Source organism: Chanos chanos, chromosome 16 (assembly GCF_902362185.1).
Source record: "Chanos chanos chromosome 16, fChaCha1.1, whole genome shotgun sequence".
NCBI lineage: Eukaryota > Metazoa > Chordata > Actinopteri > Gonorynchiformes > Chanidae > Chanos > Chanos chanos.
In genome coordinates this window covers 14,998,681-15,007,105 of record NC_044510.1, presented here as the reverse complement: position 1 = coordinate 15,007,105, position 8,425 = coordinate 14,998,681, and the positions used below count along the sequence as shown (strand labels likewise).

Genomic DNA, 8,425 nt, shown 5'->3' with positions numbered 1-8,425 from the left:
CTATGCCTCCCCTTGTTAATTATATCATTAGTCAAACCTGTTTTTGGTTAGCCTAGTCTTTTTCTGTTCTGTATAAATACGCCCAGTTTTTCCCTCTTTGGTTGCGTGGAATTGAATTGTATCTTGTGTATACTCGAATCTTGGACCTGTAAGTTCCTTTGTTAAGCCTGTTTCATTCTAATAAACTGAGGAACCTGCACATGCATCCAGAATCTCCTTTAGCCCGTGACAAAATTCTAGGATGGTTTCCCTGTCTTCACATTTTATTAAAAGAACACTGCTGCTATGTATTGTTCAAGAGTGATTAAAAAAAGGAAGAGCACTGTCTGAGAATCACTAGCTGTTTTTTTAATAAAAACCTTGAGACCCTGTAACAGGACGAAAACATGATAGATTTGTCTTTTTAACTGCTCCAGTCTGACAAGAGCACACTCTCAGCTAGTGCCATGGGCTCTGTGTGTTGTCATCTGTATCAAATAAACACAAAGCACTGGTAGGGGTATTGCATATCTAGGGAGTATTCCAGAAAGCGAATACTTTCTGGCTTTGTTTTGCTAGGAGGATGAAGCTATAGGGCTCTTCTATTAGGAAGTTTACTACTTCACTAAACCTGCTTTCTGGAATAACCCCCCCAGTTCTGCTCTGTGCACTCCTGATATCTTCCACTAGGAGGAGCCTCCATTGTTTTCTACCATCAGATCCCGTATACTGTTATTATTCTGCGCAGAACCATTTTTCTGAGTGGAGCATTTTAATGTCACAATGCAGTTTAGATGGGGTTAGTAGATGACAGTGTTGAACTGCGTTTGGTTCGTAGATTTGTTAGTTGAAGAATGCAAGATTGATCCAACTAATGAAGAATGCAAGATTGAAAACTAATGTTATATCATAAAAATCTAATAAAATATAAGTAATATCAACAGTGATCAGTAATTGAAGATATTCTTGCAATAATCTTGAAACAACCGTACTGGCTATATTTTTACGAAGAAATGTACATTACTTCCCAACTTTAACAAAGACTAAATAGCAAATTGACACTGAACATTGTATAAACTAAATACTGATCCTATAAAACTGACAAATTGAATTTTTGTGTTACCGTGCCTTGCAAAACTATTCACCACCCTTGGTGGTTTTCTTGTTTTGTTGCATTATTTAAATAGATTCTTATTTGGATTTTATGTAATGGACCCACACAAAATATTCCAAATCAGTGAAATGAAATGGGGAAAAAGACTTAAAAAATAAAAAACTGAAAAGTGATGTGTGCATATGTATTCACCACCCCTTCCCCTCCCCCTCCCCCTCCCCTTGCTATGAAGCCCCTGAATCACCTTCAGAAGTCACATAATTAGTCAATAAAGTCCACCTGTGTGCAATCTAAGTGTCACATGATCTGTCACACTCATATTCATGTACACCTGTTCTGAAAGGCCCCGCAGTCTGCAACACCATTAAGTAAGGGGAACCACCAAGCAAGCAGCACGACGAGGAGCTCTCCAGATAGGTCAGGAACAAAGTTGTGGAGAAGTACAGATCAGGGTTGGGTTGTAATAAATAGCCCAAACTTTGAACATCCCACAGAGCACCATTAAATCCATTATTACAAAATGGAAAGAAAATGCCACCATGACAAATATGCCAAGAGAGAGCTGCCCACCAAAACTCAAGGACCAGGCAAGTAGGACATTAATCAGAGAGGCAATAAAGAGACCAAAGATAACCCCGAAGGAGCTGAAAGGCTCCACAGCGGAGATTGGAGTATCTGTCCATAGGTCCACTTTAAGCCATACACTCCACAGAGCTGGGCTTTATGGAAGAGTGGCCTGAAAAAAGCCATTGCCTAAAGAAAAAGATAGGAAAACATATTTGGCGTTCACAAAAAGGCATGCGGGTGACTCACCAAACATATGGAAGAGGGTGCTCTGGTCAGATGAGACTAAAATTGAACACTATGTTTGGCGCAAACCCAACAACTCTCATCACCCCGAGAACACCATCCCCACAGTGAAGCATGGTGGTGGCAGTTTTATGCTATAGGAATGTTTTTCATCAACAGGGAGTGGGACGCCGCTCAGAACTGAAGAAATTGTGGATGGTGCTAAATACAGGGATGGTGCTAAGTAGAGGGAAATCCCAGTCATTGGACGTGCCAAGTTTATACAGACATACCCCAAGAGACTCGCAAGCTGTAATTGCTGCAAAAGCTGGCTCTACAAAGTATTGACTTTGGGGAGTGAATAGTTATGCATGCTCAAGTTTTCTAGGGAGTTTTTTTTGTCTTATTTCTTGTTTGTCTCATGTTGGGGAAATGGAAGAAGGCCTCTGTAAGTTGAAGCCAACGAAAGAGGGCCTCGGTATACCAAAAAAGGAAGATGCAAAATCAGCAAAACATAAGGGCAATATGAAAAGGGTAAAATCTAGGTTATAGTGACAGGGAAGCATAAGTAATGGCCGGGGCGTAGTTGCTTCAGTGTCCGCCTTGCATGGACTAGCCCATCGCTTGATAACGAACACCTGTGTCAAAGGGGTAAAATATCTGAGGTGAGATTGGGGACATGGTTGAGTATCCAAAGCAAAGTAAGGACATGGCTGATTCATCATTTTTACTTAGCCAAAAAAGGAAGTCGGAAACAGTAATGTATGGAATAGTGAAATTCTGGGAAAATTTGGGGAAATTTCTGGAAGCGAATGGGTTGGACCATGCAAAAACGGATGATGTAAGGGGTGTTACCATACAACCGTGTTATGCGCTTATTTTATACACAGGTTTAGCATGAAGGTAAAATTTTAGATACAAGTCCATGATTTTCTGTATTATATTCAGTCACTCCCTGGGACCTGACTCAGTTTGTTGTATTTTGTTCACTACTGAATGCAATAAACTTACCCTGCATCGGACTCCTGAAGACTTTGACTGCTTTTTGAATCCTAGTTCATCCTTTTAAAAAAATAAATTCTTAGTGTAGGAAGTAGAGCACTTAGTGTGGAGAAGGGACTCGGTCATATCTGGCCCTGACTTGGCAGTCTCTCCCACACTCACAATAAAAAACATTTTGCATCTTCAACATGGTAGGCATGTTGTGCAAATCAAATTACACAATTCCCCCAAAAATCCATTTTAATTCCAGGTTGGGAGGCAACAAAATAGGAAGTCTGAGTAATATCTGGCTAAGATGAATAAGCAGAAAGAGTAATGAATGGGTAAGTGGGGATATCGACTGATAGTCCGGTTATGAATAAGGCACAGATGAAGGCATAAAGTGCTGAGGATAAATAACGTCCAGGAACAGTCAATCCTGTAGTGTGCAGAGAGCAAAGTGATTAGAATAGTGAGTAAAAAAGGTAAGTCCCAGTTAAAAATCAGTCCTGACATATTTGAGTGATCAGATATATCTCTATAGTATTCTGGAAGTCCTGATGTGCAAAGAGCAGAGTGTCAGGTACAGATAGTGTTGCAAGTTTAGTCCAGGAGCAGTTCAGTGTCGGCAGGCTTGGCAAAAGCAGGTGAACTGTAGAGTCTGAGAGCACCCAGCAGGAATGACCTCCTGCATCCCTCCTTTACACACTGAGGTTGAGTAACTCTGTTGTTAAACGGTGCTCTTTAGCTTGGCTAACATGTTGTTTACGGGGTGGAAGGCATTGCCCAGGATCACCAGCAGTTTTGCCAACATTGTGTCCTCCATCACCTCCTCCAGTGTGACCAGCTTGGATCCAATGACAGGCCCAGCCTTCTTTATGAGTTTATTCAGTATGATGGTGCCCTTTGCTGTGATGCCTTCTCCCCAGCACACCACAGCACAGAAGATGGTGCTCGTAACACCAGACTGATAGGACATGTGGAGCATCGTGTTGCAAACATTGAAGGACCTGAGCCTCCTCAGGAAGTCAGGGTTCATACACATTTTTATCAATAAATTTCCATGACTTTGAGGAATAAGATATTTTGCCATAGGCTACATATTTTTAAGTGATGTATATGCTTAGGTGCAAGTCAGAATATATGGTCTAATAGCAATTCTCTGACTTGCCACTATGCTGCACCGCAAATCTGTGACTCCAAAACTTGCGTACGTGAGTTGAGATTTGACGTGAGATTTGATCGTAGCATCCGCTCACATCCATATTGATAAATGCCGAGCTTTGCGTGGAAATGACCGTATACCCAGTTTTCTGTCGTACGTTTGTTTCGTAAATGAGTGCCAGTGCTGTCATCGTTTTCTAAAGGTTCCGTATTCGCCTGTCTACACGGCAACATAAGGGTTGGGACATAAGGATAAACTTTTCTGTTTTCACAAAAAATTCCATTTTTACCGTTGTCGTGTGGATGGCCCCTGAGTTATGGTCTGATCTGCCAAGAGGGGGCAGGGCAGTGGAGCTGTAGGCATCTTTCACACTTGCATACAGTAGTCTTACTTTCTCTAGTTGAGCACTTGACAAATTGGTAGAAAGAGGGAAGGACGGTGGAGAAAGAGGCATGATTAAAATCACCTGTGATTGAAGGCGCCTGGGTATTTTGTTTGCAGTCTCACAATTACTGAGTGAATTACGTCACATGCTGCTTCTCCTTCTCTTCATTCTCCATTTAACACCGGCTCTGCATCCCCGCTGTCTTCTCCATACTTCCTCCAGAATTTAGGGCTTTCCTCCGGCCACAGTAGTCAACCACTGCAGGGCAATCAGCTGATCGCAAGTGTAGATAATGCCAGCAGAGTTGCAGGCGAGGCTTCCAGTCATTAGAAGTGGTCCAGGGGAAAGGAGAGCAATAAAATGTATCCAAACCATTGAAAAAGCATCTTGGTGTTGGATGATGTCCAGTAGCATAAAACAATCTATTTGAACACGACAAGTACTAAATACAACAATAAAAATGCAATAAAAAGGACAAAGACACATGGAGCTGCTACAACAGGCTGCCGGACGCACGGTGCTATCTTGAGTGTAAAACAGCTGCATTGGCCGGGAATCGAACCCGGGTCAACTGCTTGGAAGGCAGCTATGCTAACCACTATACCACCAATGCACATAACAGTAGTTCTCCGAAATTCATTCATCTATGAAGAGTCCTCATAACTCTGTTTTGTGGATATTTACTTTTGGTCCAGGTTGATAATGTGTCGGTAAAGTCTTGACAAACCTTTTGGGAGAAGAACTGACAACTGGGGTAAAAGGCTCTGGCCAGGAACTATAATGTGATCGAGTTCAATGCAGTCCACCAAGATGCTGTTTTAGCTATCCTACTGGCAAAAAAAAAAAATCACAACAGATGTCAAATATGCTGACGTAGATTCTCAGATAATTCCAGTTTTCAAACATGTTGTTTATATCCCCCTAAGGATTCTGAAACACATTTCCTCCTGATATTAAAATGACCTATACTAGCTTGTCACAAACGTAGCACAAAATGGGACAATTTTTGCTACTCTGTCTTTCTAGGTAGTTTTTGCCTGTGGACTCTAGTTCTTGAATTTTCAGGCTTCCTGCTGGTCAGTGTTTGATAGCCAGCTGCCTTACACGTGCTGTCAGTAAATGGTCTGAAATCTGTGCCCTTTTGTTGGGCTTCTGTAGAGCCATGAGATGAACTGCTAAGTTTATCTGTAGGGATGGATGTGATGTGATAAACACCTCTCTTGCCTTAGTCTCAGGCTATGTACTGTGGAACGGTTTCCAGGATCCATGTTCAGTAAAATCACATTGCCATAGTATGGGTTCTTTAACCCATTAAGGCCGAATGCAACATTTGCATGATCCCCTTAAGACCATGTTGTTCATCTCCTTTTAGAGTCGGATGTGATGTCACTGCGCTTCAGATGATGTCATCGTTTTCAAGAGCCCTGACCGATGATTCTTTGAAATACATGTGCGGAAGGTGAAATGCTTGTTTTCGTTTCTTTGTTTTCAGCACAAAATGCGTTGCTTGTTTTCCTGAGCGAGAGGAGCGCATCAATGTCTCTCGCTCAGGTACTAAGCCATTGTCACTGTCTGAAGCATAACTTTAGAAACGTTTTTGTGGTCCAAATGGAGATTAAGAGGCTAAGACGGGCAAAAAAAAAAAAAAAAAAAACAGAGCATTTTGCCTTCCTCACGTGTATTTCAGCGAATCACGATGCATTTCATTGGTAACAGGTCTTGAAAACGATGACATCATCTAAAACGCATCCAGCTCTAAAGGTAGAAACATGCAAACGTCGCACATGGTCTTAAAGGGATCTCACAAATGTTGTATCCAGCCTTAATGGGTTAACCCAGCTGTAGTCCACAGCTGCATTTTCAGAGGCCTCAGATACATCTCCTCCTCTGAAATGTGCTTGGCTTTGAAATCCATTCAGCCTTAAGTCAGTTTACTGCATCTTAAGTCCTCTCTAAACATTGCAAGTAGCTGTCTGGATGATCTTTGCCATCTGCAAAGCTGGGAAGCATCCAAGCTTCAGCGCTGTCTGTATAGAGTGGTGGACGACCCATTTCTTCAGTTTCAAGTAAAGAAAGGCAGGTTAGGCAGTTGGGAACAGGTGGGTTCCGAGTTTCCTGCAGAAGATGGTAAGAGATTCCACATGTAACAATTGACCTAGGAATTGAACCCGGAGAGCTTGGAAGCCCAGTGCTTTACCCTTATGCCACCAAGTGTAAGACCCAAATGCAGAGAGCAAGGCAAAAGTGATTCAGTAAAGTGGTTCCTTTTAATTGATAAATCAGGGCAGAGGAATCCAAGAGAGTCAGACAAAATCAAAAATCAGTTCCAGGCAGAGGTCAAAACCAGTAAGCAAAAATATCCAGCAAAAAATCCAAGGAGACGGCAGGCAAAATCTTAACCCAAGAACAGGCAAAACAGAGGTTCAACAACAGAGAATAATAATAAAAAAAAAAAACTCACAGAGCTTACAACAAAGCTTGATCAGGAATTGCACATGTGGTAACAACTCAAGACTGAGCAAAGAACTGAACAGAGCAGAAGGCTTAAATAAATAGACAGAACAAGACACAGGTGAAAACAATACAACAATAATGGACTAAACAGGCACAAAACTAAGACTGAGGACCCCACATGGTCAAAAAAAGAACTACACCGCAGTCCTAACTGCATGAGGGAGGTCGTTCCACCACCGCGGGGCAATGGTGGAGAAGAGGCGTGGTCGGGAAGAGCGGCTGAAGTGAGGGGACCGTCAGTTGACCAGAGGTCGTAGAGCGGAGGGTTCTAGTAGGGGTATATGGAATTATCAGGGACTGAAGGTATGATGGGGCGGAGCCTCTTGTGGCCTGGTAGGCCAGCACCAGTGTCTTGAACTGGATGCAGGCAGCTACCGGAAGCCAGTGGAGCGCAGTAAGGAGTGGAGTGACATGAGAGTGCTTAGGGAGGTTGAGTACCAGGCGTGCAGTGGCGTTCTGAACGAGCTGGAGCGGCCTGATGGCGCAGGTCGGCAAGCCAGCCAGTAGAACGTTGCAGTAGTCCGGGTGGGAGATGACAAGCGCTTGGACCAGGAGCTGGGTCGCCTGTTGTGTGAGGAAGGGGTGGATTCTCCTGATGTTGTATAGGGAGAATCTTCAGGATCAAGTGACTGCCGCGATGTGACCGGAGTAGGTCAGCTGGTTGTCAAGGGTCATGCCAAGGTTTTTGGCTGCTGTGGTGGGGAACACCACAGATCCCTTGATGGTGATTGCAGTGTCGATCGTTGGGGAGTTCTTAGCGGGAAAAACAGAAGCTCCGTTTTCTCCAGGCTGAGTTTGAGGTGGTTAGCGGACATCCAGGAGGCAATGTCAGCTAAGCAGGCTGCGATACGAGGCTGAACCTAAGAGTCAGAGAGGGGGAAGGAGAAGAACAGCTGTGGTAAGAGAGACCATGGGCGGAGATAACTTGACTGAGTGATCTGGCGTAGAGAGAGAAGAGGAGTGGACCAAGTACAGAACCTTCTGAGACTCCAGCGTGGAAAGGGTGGGGGGAGGAGACCGATTCCCTCCAAGAGACCTGGTAGGAACGGTCAGAGAGATAGGACTTGAACCATGCAAGTGCAGATCCCACGAAGCCCAGCCCTGCAAGGGATGAGAGGAGAATCTGGTGGTTGACTGTGTCAAATGCTGCGGAGAGGTCTAGGAATATGAGAACAGAGCTGAGAGACCTCCGAGCAAGGAGGGCCGTCTCGGTGGAGTGGCCGGCTTTGAATCCAGATTGATTCTGATCCAGGAGATTGTTCTGGAGAAGATATGGAGAGAGTTGGTTATATACTGCACGTTCCAGGGTTTTGGAGAGAAACGGTAGGAGAGAGACTGGACGGTAGCTACTGACATCAGCTGGGTCCAGAGTGGGCTTCTTAAGCAGTGGCTTGACCCGTGCCCTCTTCAGGGCAGAAGGAACTGTGCCAGTAGACAGGGAGCTGTTGATCAAGGACGAGATGAAGGGCAGAATGTCGTCCGAGATGACCTGAAAGAG

The 8,425-nt window shown here is 44.0% G+C and overlaps 1 non-coding gene across 1 annotated transcript; it reads right to left on the bottom strand.

Annotated features, from left to right (window-relative positions):
- Positions 1–4,954: 4,954 nt before the first annotated feature.
- On the bottom strand, positions 4,955–5,026 carry trnag-ucc (transfer RNA glycine (anticodon UCC)). The gene has a single exon. It is a non-coding gene; the product is annotated as a tRNA-Gly (tRNA).
- Between the last annotated feature and the right edge of the window lie 3,399 nt (positions 5,027–8,425).